This window comes from Entelurus aequoreus, linkage group LG06 (genome assembly GCF_033978785.1).
Source record: "Entelurus aequoreus isolate RoL-2023_Sb linkage group LG06, RoL_Eaeq_v1.1, whole genome shotgun sequence".
Lineage (NCBI taxonomy): Eukaryota > Metazoa > Chordata > Actinopteri > Syngnathiformes > Syngnathidae > Entelurus > Entelurus aequoreus.
Genome location: NC_084736.1, coordinates 27,459,053 through 27,474,329, shown reverse-complemented (window position 1 = coordinate 27,474,329; position 15,277 = coordinate 27,459,053). Strand labels below are relative to the sequence as shown.

The window sequence follows — 15,277 nt, the reverse complement described above, 5'->3', positions numbered from 1 at the left end:
AAGCGACGATTTCCCCATTAATTTGAGCGAGGATGAAAGATCTGTGGATGAGGAAAGTGAGAGTGAAGGACTAGAGGGCAGTGGAAGCGATTCAAATAGGGAAGATGCTGTGAGAGGCGGGTGGGACCTGATATTCAGCTGGGAATGACTAAAACAGTAAATAAACACAAGACATATATATATACTCTATTAGCCACAACACAACCAGGCTTATATTTAATATGCCACAAATTAATCCCACATAACAAACCCCTCCCCCCTCCCGTCCATATAACCCGCCAATACAAATCAAACACCCGCACAACACACTCAATCCCACAGCCCAAAGTACCGTTCACCTCCCCAAAGTTCATACAGCACATATATTTCCCCAAAGTTACGTACGTGACATGCACATAGCGGCACGCACGTACGGGCAAGCGATCAAATGTTTGGAAGCCGCAGCTGCGTACTCACGGTAGCGCGTATCCAACGACCAAAAATACAAAAAACAAATCTGTCTGGAGGCACAAAAAATGAAAAGCCGTATATAAATCTTATAATGAAGGCAACTCATGACGTGTCTATATTAGCATTTTTTAAGCCTACTATCAAAATGACTTTAAAAGTCTTATATAAGTGTTATAATGAAGGCAACACATGATGTGTCTATATTAGCCTACTATCAAAATGACTTTAAAAGTCTTATATAAGTGTAATAATGAAGACAACACAAGATGTAAGTGTCTATATTAGCCTACTATCAAAATGACTTTAAAAGTCTTATATAAGTGTTATAATGAAGACAACACATGATGTGTCTATATTAGCTATAATAGCCTACTATCTAAATTATTTTAGAAGTCTTATATAAGTGTTATAATGAAGGCAACACATGATGTAAGTGTCTACATTAGTTATATTAGCCTACTATCAAAATGACTTTAAAAGTCTTATATAAGTGTCATAATGAAGACAACACATGATGTAAGTGTCTATATTAGCTATAATAGCCTACTATCAAAATGACTTTAAGAGCCTTATATAAGTGTTATAATGATGTGTCTATATTAGCCTACTATCAAAAAAGTATGCATAATGATGCAACATGTACATACAGCGAGCCTAAATAGCATGTTAGCATCGATTAGCTTGCAGTCATGCACTGACCAAATATGCCTGATTGGCACTCCAGCAAGCCAATAACATCAACAAAGCGCACCTTTGTGCATTCACGCACAGTATAAAATGTTTGGTGGACAAAATGAGACAAAGGAGTGAAAGAGTTTAAAAGAAAAAACTAACTGTCGCGTCACAGTCCACACTATGGCGAGTTCAAGAACCGCAGAAATTAGTAGGTCAAAACGATGTTCACCAAATACTATCAGTGAAGCAGACACACAAACATATTAAACAGTGGACTTTCTAACAATTGGGAAGGTTTGTGTCATGTTTGTCCTTAAACAAAAAACATACTAAAACAAAAAAAAGTATTTTTCTTTCATCTTTTTCCATTTTCAATCCTTTTTTAAAAATGCTACAGGGAGCCACTAGGGCCACTAGAGAGCCGCGGCTTGCTGACCCCCTGGTTAGGCGAAAGTCACTTTTTGAGGGAAGTGTTTTTACATCGAGTAAAAACTAACAAAACAGACACAAAAGTAAAAAAAAACAGTTTGCTTCTTTGTGTACAAGAGTACGTGTGTGACACTGATGTTTAAAGTTTAAAGCCCAGTGAAAAGTTGCAGGATTGGAAATAAATATCCCACCTCCCCGCCCCCGCCGCCATCCTCGTCTTCACATTTTCAATCAATGCCAGAAGAGCAGCCGTGGAATACGCTGGTGGATGTCTGCACTCAATAATTCAACATTTTCACAAGCATGTTTCACTTCCATGAACGAACGCCATCAAACGTATTCCTGTTCACACAGCAGCAGGAGTGGAAATATTTCTTAAAGGGGCCGTGTTGTGCAAAAACTCCACGCTCTCGCCTTGTTGGCGCCGGTTTTCGCTGCATTCACCATCTGACCTTGTTCAAAACGAGCCATGATGCGTTGTTGTTGTTGTTGTTGTTTGCGTTAGCCGGTGCAGATCGCCACACATACTCCATCCTTAGCGTTCGTAAAAGTCGCACAAAGGCTGGCTAAGAAACCGGCCTTGGTCTGATGGTGAATTTAGAAAAAACTATTTTTAAAGTTCCTACAATTTATGGCGATGGTGGATATAATGAAAATATACTCATACTTCAGCTCTGCCTTCAACACCATCCTCCCTGGACTGCTACGAGACAAGCTCTACCAGCTCAACGTGCCCGACTCCCTCTGCAGTTGGATCAATGACTTCCTGACACACCGAAGACAGCACATGCGGCTGGGTAAGATTGTCTCGGACAGTCGAACCACGAAAACTGGTACTCCTCAGGGCTGTGTACTTTCCCCCTGGCTCTTCATATATATATATATATATATATATATATATATATATATATATATATATATATATATATATATATATATATATATATATATATATATATATACTGTATATATGTGTATATATATACAAGTACATATACATATATATACAAGTACATATACATATATATATATATATATATATATATATATATATATATATATATATATATATATATATATATATATATATATATATATATATATATATATATATATATATATATATATATATATATCGAGCACTATTTTTTTGGATGATCTAATTAAGACATATATATATATATATATATATATATATATATATATATATATATATATATATATATATATATATATATATATATATGACTTTTATAAGTATTCCGCTGTTTGTGAAATGCCTCTAAAACTATTCACCCTGCAATTAACATTTCATTATGCTGATGATTTAGGAGCGTTTTACTTTAAATAAGAAGTAGCTGCTCTGGGAAAAGAATCCAGATATTTGCTATAAGTTGGTTGGTCTACGAGCTGGAGTACTGCAGTAAATCTAAGAGCCTCTGGGCTTAAGTGTGGGAAGCAGAACTCACAATTCTTCACAGTAATGCTTCTCATAAATCACCATTACCGAGACCAAACACCCTTCCTTCCTACACACTACATTTTTAGCACTGGACCTTACGCATGTATATTTATATATTGCATTTGTTTGCAATCAACTGCTCATTACTGCCTCTTAAAAAACATTTTGTTCTATAGCAAATACAGAGTTTGTGCCATGTGGAGCTCTGCAGTGTGATTCTTCATCTGCTGGTTAATTTAAGAGTTGAAATAGCTGCAGCTAATCTCCTCTAACGACTCCATTACTGTGACGCCAAAGCACCATCAATATTGAACTGCTTCCTATATTAGATCACCGCTTGCACTGCAACCTGCCCTGTGCTCTATAGAATACATGTATATGTCTGCTGAATGGACAATGTCTCAAAATGTCTCTTTCTCATACACATCCATCCATACATACACATATATATATATATATATATATATATATATATATATATATATATATATATATATATATATATATATATATATATATATATATATATATATATATATATATATATATATATATATATATATACTACCGTTCAGAAGTTTGGGGTCACATTAAAATGTCCTTATTTTTCAATGAAGATAACTTTAAACTAGTCTTAACTTTAAAGAAGTACACTCTATACATTGCTAATGTGGTAAATGACTTTTCTAGCTGCAAATGTCCAAGTCTGACTCAGCAACACACACCTTCATTCATGTCCACAGAAAAAAATTAGGGAACACAACAGATTGCATATCATTTATAAACAAAATTACATTTTCAAAATAAGCATTTATGTACAGTCCAGATTATGTCCAGGTCACTCAAATTAGGGAACACAACAACAGATATCATATCATCTATAAACATAATTATACTTTCAAAATAAGCCTTTGAGGACTTCTCATCTTTTTTTAATGTTTTTTGGCATCATTATCGTTTTCAACCATGTAACTTTCTTAAGTTAGAAAATACTGAGTAAATGTTTTAAAGAAAGTAATACTAAGTGAATATCTGTTTTTGGCCTTAAAAATAAACATTTTACCGAGTACTATAATTAAATTGACTAAATCATGACTGTCAATGAACTCTCCTAAAATAACAGAAACCACATCAAGCTTCATAAACAAACCAATCCTTAAACACATTTTTTCAACTTCCACCCAAAACAAAGACACAATATGACAATACCAAAACAAATGCAGGGTGGATTCAGACTCCTGACAACAAAATCGGCAATCATCTGACTCTGTCATATTCCATAATTTTAACATTTTCCCTGTGGGTAAGAAGTTATAAATAATTTTAATTTGAAAATAACGATTTTGCACATCGATAGTTGTTTTATAGATTAGTTTGAATATGGCATCCCATGGCAACGGGCAGTCAAAAAAGTCCTCCCATTTTCCATTTGTGTTGTATGAGGCAGCCTTCAAAGATTTCTTTATTAAATAAAAATTATATATTTTTCTATTTATTTTAGTTCCTTTTTGCCAACTAGAATTTCTTATTAGAGGTTTACAAACTAATAATTTAGTAGTTCCATAATTAATTATTTGTTTCCATCTTTTCCCAATTACTCCAGTTAGTTGATAAAATGAAAAGCTTGAGCAAGCATCACCATACATAGCTCTAAATTCATCATACTTCATAATTTTACCATTCTCATTGATAATATCATTGACAAAAATGATTCCTCTTTCAAACATATTTTTCCAAAAGAAAGGCTTTCCATCTATTACAATATTAGAGTTCATCCATATTAACTGCTGCAAAATATAGTCTCTTTTTTCTGGCACATAAAATTGAAAACACCACTATGAGTGGATTGTTTCCTTTATGAACCCCGCCATGTTTCCCAGCAGACTCTCTGGGAGGGGATCACTTGTAAAAAAGGATACAATTTATTTTGATACAGTACATGTTTTTTGTCCAACAGGACATTTGTGTACCACTCAATGTTTAAATACATCTTTGGAACAATTGATGCTTTTAAAGACAGACACATAGCTTCAAGGTTGAGAAGTTTCAGGCCCCCATATTCATACTCTTTGTACAAAACCTTTCTTTTAATCTTTTCGTTTGCCGTTCCAGACAAAATCGAAGACCCTCCGCTCATAAATCTCAAAAAAGTTTTGTGATGGAGCTGGTAATGACAAAAACAAATAAATAAATTGAGTAATAATTAACGAGTTGGCAATAGACATTTTACCATACAAGGTTAGGGATTTCCCTTTCCATAATTGCATAATTTTGTCCAGCTTTCTTAGTCGATTATCATAATTTACTGAGCCTAGATCTTCCAGATTTTCTGGGACAACAACACCAAGTATGTTAACTGGTCCATCTGTCCACAAAACAGGCACTTTGCATTCCATTCGAAAGGACGTTCCCTTTAGATTTCCGATCCTTAACATTTTACATTTATCATAATTAAGCTTAAGGCCAGATTGCTGTGAAAATATGTCCAAAAGATTAAGAAGGTTCCGCAAACAATGAGGAAAAATCGTATCTTTGTGAATCAGCCTTTTCTGACATGAACTTCATCAAGAACAAACACAGAACACGCCTCACTGATGCACATCTGCAAGACTCACTCAGAGTTGCAGTGTCAAGTTACACACCAGAGTACAACACACTAGTTAACAGCATGCAATGCCAGGCTTCCCACTAACTGACAAAGAAACAGATAACAGATTTGGTGTCCAGTTCAAAGTGTGACACGATTTAAAAATTTGAGAGTTTACTTTTGTATTTTACATGAGTTATTATTTGTACAAACATGGTGCAAAGTAATTCATGATTTGTTAAAAAATGTTAGTGGCTAGCTAGTTAAAATGGGATATTGTGATTTCACAAGACTGTCTTAGAAGTGATCATTTGAAAATGTTCAATTTGAAAAATGTGCACTTAGAGAAAATATGAAAATAAAGTGTTGCATATTGATATTTATCTGTTTCTATATATATTTATTGTGAGAAATCATTAAGATGATCAGTGTTTCCACAAAGATAAATATCATTAATTATTAATAATAACAGAGTTAAAGGTAAATTGAGCAAATTGGCTACTTCTGGTAATTTATTTAAGTGTGTATCTAACTGGTAGCCCCTCGCATTAATCAGCACCCAAGAAGTAGCCCTTGGTTTCAAAAAGGTTGGTGACCCCTGGTATATACAAACCCCGTTTCCATATGAGTTGGGAAATTGTGTTAGATGTCAATATAAACGGAATACAATGATTTGCAAATCATTTTCAACCCATATTCAGTTGAATATGCTACAAAGACAACATATTTGATGTTCAAACTGATAAACTTTTTTTTTTTGCAAATAATCATTAACTTTAGAATTTGATGCCAGCAACACGTGACAAAGAAGTTGGGAAAGGTGGCAATAAATACTGATAAAGTTAAGGAATGCTCATCAAACACTTATTTGGAACATCTCACAGGTGAACAGGCAAATTGGAAAGAGGTGGGTTCCATGATTGGGTATAAAAGTAGATTCCATGAAATGCTCAGTCATTCACAAACAAGGATGGGGCGAGGGTCACCACTTTGTCAACAAATGCGTGAGCACATTGTTGAACAGTTTAAGAAAAACCTTTCTCAACCAGCTATTGCAAGGAATTTAGGGATTTCACCATCTACGGTCCGTAATATCATCAAAGGGTTCAGAGAATCTGGAGAAATCACTGCACGTAAGCAGCTAAGCCCGTGACCTTCGATCCCTCAGGCTGTACTGCATCAACAAGCGACATCAGTGTGTAAAGGATATCACCACATGGGCTCAGAAACACTTCAGAAACCCACTGTCAGTAACTACAGTTGGTCGCTACATCTGTAAGTGCAAGTTAAAACTCTCCTATGCAAGGCGAAAACCGTTTATCAACAACACCCAGAAACGCCGTCAGCTTCGGTGGGCCTGAGCTCATCTAAGATGGACTGATACAAAGTGTAAAAGTGTTCTATGGTCTAACGAGTCCACATTTCAACTTGTTTTTGGAAACTGTGGACGTCGTGTCCTCCGGACCAAAGAGGAAAGGAACCATCCGGATTGTTATAAGCGCAAAGTTGAAAAGCCAGCATCTGTGATGGTATAGGGGTGTATTAGTGCCCAAGTACATACAGGTTTTGGAGCAACATATGTTGCCATCCAAGCAACGTTATCATGGACGCCCCTGCTTATTTCAGCAAGACAATGCCAAGCCACGTGTTACATCAACGTGGCTTCATAGTAAAAGAGTGCGGGTACTAGACTGGCCTGCCTGTAGTCCAGACATGTCTCCCGTTGAAAATGTGTGGCGCATTATGAAGCCTAAAATACCACAACGGAGACTGTTGAACAACTTAAGCTGTACAACAAGCAAGAATGGGAAATAATTCCACCTGAGAAGCTTAAAAAATGTGTCTCCTCAGTTCCCAAACGTTTACTGAGTGTTGTTAAAAGGAAAGGCCATTAAACACAGTGGTGAACATGCCCTTTCCCAACTACTTTGGCATGTGTTGCAGCCATGAAATTCTAAGTTAATTATTATTTGCAAAAAGTAAATAAAGTTTATGAGTTTGAACAATTGAACATGGGTTGAAAAGGATTTGCAAATCATTGTATTCCGTTTGTATATACATCTAACACAATTTCCCAACTCATAAGGAAACGGGGTTTGTATATATATATACACATTTATACATATATATACACATATATACATATACATACACATATATACACACATATATTTACACATATATATACATACATTATATATTCACATATACATATATATATATATATATACATACATATATATATACACACATACAGTATATTATATTTAGACATATACATATATATACATATACACACATACTGTACTGTATATATACACGTATATATACATATATACACACGTATATATATATACATATATACACACGTATATATAAACACGTATATGTATATATATATACACACATATATATATATATATATATATACACACACATACATATATATATATATATATATATATATATATATATATATATATATATATATATATATATATATATATATATATATATATATATATATATATGTATATATATATATATATATATATATATATATATATATATATATATATATATATATATATATATATATATATATATATATATATATATATATATATATACACCAGTGACGTGCAGTCAGGGGAGGCAGGTGAGGCGGGGCCGCACGTGACATCATGGAAATATTTTTTTTTTTTAAATAAAACAAAATAATTAAATTGTTATATGTATCCAGTGATTATACTATGAAGATATTTTCCATTTAACTTCACCAGTTTTAGATTATTTGTATTCAAAATCACTGAATTTTCACATTTGCTGTTCAAATACTGAGAAGAGACGGTGCGGTGATCAGCAGCCAGTTGAGGAACGTCACTGCGTTGTGCCTCAACATGGATTGCGGACTCGGCTAACTGCTGGCCTGCTGTGCAGTGAGACCGTATTGCTATATGAACTATATTATACATTTCCATAGTTTAGTTAGCTGAGGTTTATAATGTACAGTGTATTTTGTCAACAACTGTATGTGTGTAAGTATTTCTTGTGCTGAGCAATCATAAAACGGCTGCGAAGACGCACTGGCTGAGGCTCGCAGTAATCCCGCCTCCTGGTGGTAGAGAATACACCCCTGCCGTAGAATGCACCCCCTGACAGAAGTGTTATATCAACTAAAGCCCACACTTAAACTTTCCACGTGCAAGATTGAATCTATTTAAAAATGTTATTTAATAAGAACCCAAAAAGTGCAAAAACAATAATGTTCGTGTTGGAGGAGTATATATGTATATATAAATAAATGATAAATGGGTTATACTTGTATAGCGCTTTTCTACCTTCAAGGTACTCAAAGCGCTTTTGACAGTATTTCCACATTCACCCATTCACACACACATTCACACACTGATGGAGGGAGCTGCCATGCAAGGCGCTACAAGCACCCATCAGGAGCAAGGGTGAAGTGTCTTGCCCAAGGACACAACGGACGTGACTAGGATGGTAGAAGGTGGGGATTGAACCCCAGTAACCAGCAACCCTCTGATTGTATATATATATATACATTATATATATATATATATATATATATATATATATATATATATATATATATATATATATATATATATATATATATATATATATATATATATATATATATATACACACACACAGTATATATATACATATATACATGAATGGATGGATATACATACATATACAAATATATACATACTTACACATATATACATACATACACATATACAGTATATACACATTTATACTACGGATTTCCGATAATGGCTTTTTGCCGATATCCGATATTCCGATATTGTACAACTCTTAATTACCGATACCGATACATACAGTCATGATAAATGATAAATGGGTTATACTTGTATAGCGCTTTTCTACCTTCAAGGTACTCAAAGCGCTTTGACAGTATTTCCACATTCACCCATTCACACACACATTCACACACTGATGGCGGGAGCTGCCATGCAAGGCGCTAACCAGCAGCCATCAGAGGCAAAGGGTGAAGTGTCTTGCCCAAGGACACAACGGACGTGATTAGGAAGGTAGAAGGTGGGAATTGAACCCCAGTAACCAGCAACACTCCGATTGCTGGCACAGCCACTCTACCAACTTTGCCACACCGTCCCAGTCGTGGAATTAACACAAATTATTATGCCTAATTTGGACAACCAGGGTGAAGATAAGGTCCTTTTTTAAAAAATTAATAAAACAAGATAAATAAATTAAAAACATTTTCTTGAATAAAAAAGAAAGTAAAACAATATAAAAACAGTTACATAGAAACTACTAATGAATGAAAATGAGTAAAATTAACTGTTAAAGGTTAGTACTATTAGTGGACCAGCAGCATGCACAATCATGTGTGCTTACGGACTGTATCCCTTGCAGACTGTATTGATATATAATGTAGGAACCAGAATATTAAAGGCCTACTGAAACCCACTACTACCGACCACAAAATAAGAACATGTCACATAAAAAATATTGTAATAATAATAAGATTATGGAAGACAGTGTTCCTTGGATGTTACAGTAAATCTGTGTGGTGGTCAAGCTAACTCTGTTCTCAATGGGTACTAGGGGCCATTTAGCCTTTCTTGAAGAGGAAAATGCCCTATGCTTGCGTTGTTTTCGGCTGTACGTACCGTTCAAATCGCGAAAAGGATTACATTTTCTTCAGAGTTCCTAGAGAGGTAATCGGAAAGGGCGGAAGAGTGCAAGATTTTACAAAAGACAACAAGAAAAGTAGCTTGCACTCCAGAGTCGAAGAATACATGAGTTTGCACTGATCCCTTTTAGGTTTGTTTGATATATTTGTAACGTTTACTATTTCCCATTTAAGTATCATCTTGATATTATTGGCATTCCTTAAACGCGTTTGCTACGAGTGTTTCGAAAAGCATCAACTCTGTGAGTCTAAATAAAATAAATCAAATGTAAGCAAAACCTGAAGGAGTTAAACTTTTACCAAAGACAACAATTATAATTGAATCTTTCAGCACATACACAATGTTAACATCTATAGTTATATTTTGATAAAGACGGGGGAAAAACTCGCAACTCGTAACGGCGCGTGCAACAACAACAACAACAAACATGGCAGTAGTCGCAAAGTTAAAGGCCTACTGAAACCCACTACTACCGACCACGCAGTCTGATAGTTTATATATCAATGATGAAATCTTAACATTGCAACACATGCCAATACGGCCGGGTTAGATTAGTAAAGTGCAATTTTAAATTTCCCGCGAAATATTCTGCTGAAAACGTCTCGGTATGATGACGTTTGCGCGTGACGTCACGGATTGTGCGGACATATTGGGACACCATTGTGGCCAGCTATTAAGTCGTCTGTTTTCATCGCAAAATTCCACGGTATTCTGGACATCTGTGTTGGTGAATCTTTTGCAATTTGTTTAATGAACAATGAAGACAGCAAAGAAGAAAGCTGTAGGTGGGATCGGTGTATTAGCGGCTGGCTACAGCAACACAACCAGGAGGACTTTGAGTTGGATAGCAGACGCGCTACCGTGAGTACAGCTTTGGCTTCCAAACATTTGATCGCTTGCCCGTACGTGCGTGCCGCTATGTGCATGTCACGTACGTAACTTTGGGGAAATATATGTGCTGTATGAACTTTGGGGAGGTGAACGGTACTTTGGGCTGTGGGATTGAGTGTGTTGTGCGGGTGTTTGATTTGTATTGGTGGGTTGTATGGACGGGAGGGGGGAGGTGTTTGTTATGCGGATTAATTTGTGGCATATTAAATATAAGCCTGGTTGTGTTGTGGCTAATAGAGTATATATATGTCTTGTGTTTATTTACTGTTTGTAAAGGCGCTGTCATTCCCAGCTGAATATCAGGTCCCACCCGCCTCTCACAGCATCTTCCCTATCTGAATCGCTTCCACTGCCCTCTAATCCTTCACTCTCACTTTCCTCATCCACGAATCTTTCATCCTCGCTCAAATTAATGGGGTAATCGTCGCTTTCTCGGTCCGAATCGCTCTCGCTGCTGCTGGCCATGATTGTAAACAATGTGCAGATGTGAGGCGCTCCACAACCTGTGACGTCACGCTACTTCCGGTACATGCAAGGCTTTTTTATCAGCGACCAAAAGTTGCGAACTTTATCGTCGATGTTCTCTACTAAATCCTTTCAGCAAAAATATGGCAATATCGCGAAATGATCAAGTATGACACATAGAAGTATGACATTATACATTTTAAAGCATTTATCGGCCGATAATATCGGCAGGCCGTATACATATATATATATATATATATATATATATATATATATATATATATATATATATATATATATATATATATATATATATATATATATATATATATATATATATATATATATATACAGTATATACATACATACATATATACAGTATATACATACATACATATACAGTATATACATACATACATATATACATACATATACATACACTATATACATACATACATATATATATACAGTACATACATATATATATATACACAGTACATACATATATATATGTATATATATATATATATATATACAGTATATACATACATATATACAGTATATACATACATATATATAAAGTATATACACACACACACACACACAGACACACACACATTAAGTTAAGTTAAAGTACCAATGATTGTCACACACACACTAAGTGTGGTGAAATTTGTCCCATCCCCCTTGTTAACCCCCTAGGAGGTGAGGGGAGCAGTGAGCAGCAGTGAGCAGCAGCGGTATCATGCTATATATATATATATATATATATATATATATATATATATATATATATATATATATATATATATATATATATATATATATATATATATATATATATATATATATATATAATTTTATTTTTTTATTTTTTTTCTTGAATAAGAGTACATTTTTTAAAAGATGTCATCTCCATGCAACCGGAAGGAGCTTTTCTACCCAGTAACCTGTTTAAAAAAATATATATAATCAGTACAATTATCACAGCAATAAAATACATTGCAAGAATCGGTTCCGAATCGAATCTTCACCCCAAGAATCGGAATGACTCGTTAAGTTCCCAAAGATTCACACCCCTAATTGGCTGAATACTGTGTGACTCGGCGCAATTTGGACCAATCCTGGGGGGCCTGAAGAAGGGAAAAGAGGTAGCAAGAGAAACAACACATTTGACTGCAGTCACCTTTGATTTGACTTGGTTTGGAAACTGCTCTCTGACGTGTCGCCAAGTCACAAAAGATTCCAACTCTTGTACACGACAAACCTCCTCCTTCCTCATTCAAATATTCATTAGAGCGGAGGTTGATTGAGTGGAGTGTTGGCACCTCTGGGCTAGCAGCATCCAGAAGCTATCAGAGCGGAGAAACCACCGTCACTTATCCTCCTGCAACTCCTGCCTCTGATTACGTCCGACAGCTCGCAAATGGAAAAACAAGCGGCGCCGTTTTGATAGCTTCAATTAAAAGCCGACGCGGTCTGCAGATGTAAGACAGCACTTTTGTTTTGTTATGTTTCATTATCATCCGCCCCGGAGTCAAATCTCGTCGGGTGCAATAAGATGTGTTCCTGTTGAAAAGCTCGGCTGATAAATCTCCTGGCTATTAAAACACGCTCCCATTCTCTGCAGCCTGTCGCGGCAAACAATGAAGATATGAGTTATTGCCACTCGCTCTCGCTTCTCCAATTGTGCCAAACTGGGACAATATGACCAACATTTGCATAAACTTATTTCCTGTTTTCACAGCAAAAGGGAAGTTGTGAGCGCATGCAAAATAAATGTTAACTGAACCAGGACTGGGAGTGAAACCTCCCGACCCACTTTGAGCAACTCCCCACACAGCTGATACGTTCAATCGCTCAAGAGCAGGAAGGAAATCAGCCAGCTAGAACACAAAGTCAGGCAACTCAGCGCCTGGACGCACAACCTGGTGTCCTAACTTGTTAACTTCGGGGCCATTGGGCAAAAAAAAATTGGTTGAGGGCCGAAAGCCGACTTCATGTAAAGTAACACATATACATAAATATACACATGTATACATACACATATGTACATATATATATATGCACACACACACACACACACACACACACACACACACACACACACACACACACACACACACTAAACCAGGGGTGTCCAAACTTTTTGACTTGGGGGACGCATTGGGCTGAAAATATTTGGTTGAGCGCCGAAATCCCATTGCATGTAAAGTAACACATACATAAATATACACATGTATACATACACATGTATGTGTGTGTATATATATATATATATATATATATATATATATATAAAAACACACACACTAAACCAGGGGTGTCCAAACTTTTTGACGTGGGGGCCACACACACGCACACACACGCACACACACACACACACACAAACACACACACACACACACACACTAAACCAGGGGTGTCCAAAAAATTTTCTTGGGGGCCGCATTGGGCTGAAAAAACTTGGTTGAGGGCCGACTGCATGTAAAGTAACACGTATATATATCAGGGTTTCCCACACATTCATTTATTTGTGGCGGCCCGCCACGAAAGAATTACGTCCGCCACAAATAAAAATAAATAAAATTAAAAAAAATCTCAGGCAAATCATATAGTTGATGTAGATGCCCATATCGGCTGTTCAGATTTACTTTACAAAAGAGAAGTGTAGGATACTTCTCTTGTTGCCTTATTTGTATTTGACTTTATTAAATGTATTTATATTAGAAACACAACATGTGTATATAACAAAGGGTGCAAAGTCTGCAAGCGGTAGGAAACACATGGTTAAGTGTAGGGAGTAAAACTGATGGCAGTCTAAAGTTCAAGATTTTTGGAGCTCTTTGTTCAGTGGATCAGACGTTTGATGAAGCTCTGTGTCTATCTACCACCACTACTGTTTTCTGTTTATTTGTTACTGACTGTGGCAGGACACCTCTGCCTCTGTTTCACTTTATGTTGCTGGTAGATAATATGGTTGTAGTAGTAGGCTAAAGTTAAATTATTTAGTATGCATTAATTAAAGGGGCAGAGCTTTGAGACATTTTAGCTTTTATATTTTATAAGATATATTTTTTGTAAGAACCACAATTAATATATTTCAGTGAATAACTTATTGTTCAAATCTGTATATAAATATGTACATAAAGTGTTGTAATTATATTGTAAAATGGATGGATGGATGGATGGACGTTTAAAACAAAACTGTTATTATTAATTAGTAAGTATACATTTTTTTAGCCTTTTTAGAGAAAATCAAATCATTGTAGTAAATGATGCATATTAATCGATGACATCATGGTGACCACGCCCATAGCCATGCCCATAGTCACGCCCCCACCGCCACAGGTATCTTGGCAGTTTATGGGAAACACTGATATATATATATATATATATATATATATATATATAATCAGTGGCGTGCAGTCACTAGAGGCAGGGGAGGCACGGCCTCACCTGCCATCATGGAAAGAAAAAAAAAAGTAAAAAGAAAAAAAATTAATTAAATTGTTATATGTATCCAGTGATTATACTAAAGTTATTTTCCATTTAACTTCACCAGTTTTAGATAATTTTTATTTTTATTTTCACATTTGCCGTTCAAAT

The 15,277-nt window shown here is 35.5% G+C and overlaps 1 protein-coding gene across 1 annotated transcript in view; it reads right to left on the bottom strand.

Moving 5' to 3' along the window:
- The window catches only part of LOC133652725 (alpha-1,6-mannosylglycoprotein 6-beta-N-acetylglucosaminyltransferase B-like), a 651,209-nt gene that overhangs the window by 179,375 nt on the left and 456,557 nt on the right, over positions 1-15,277 (bottom strand). The window lies entirely within an intron of this gene.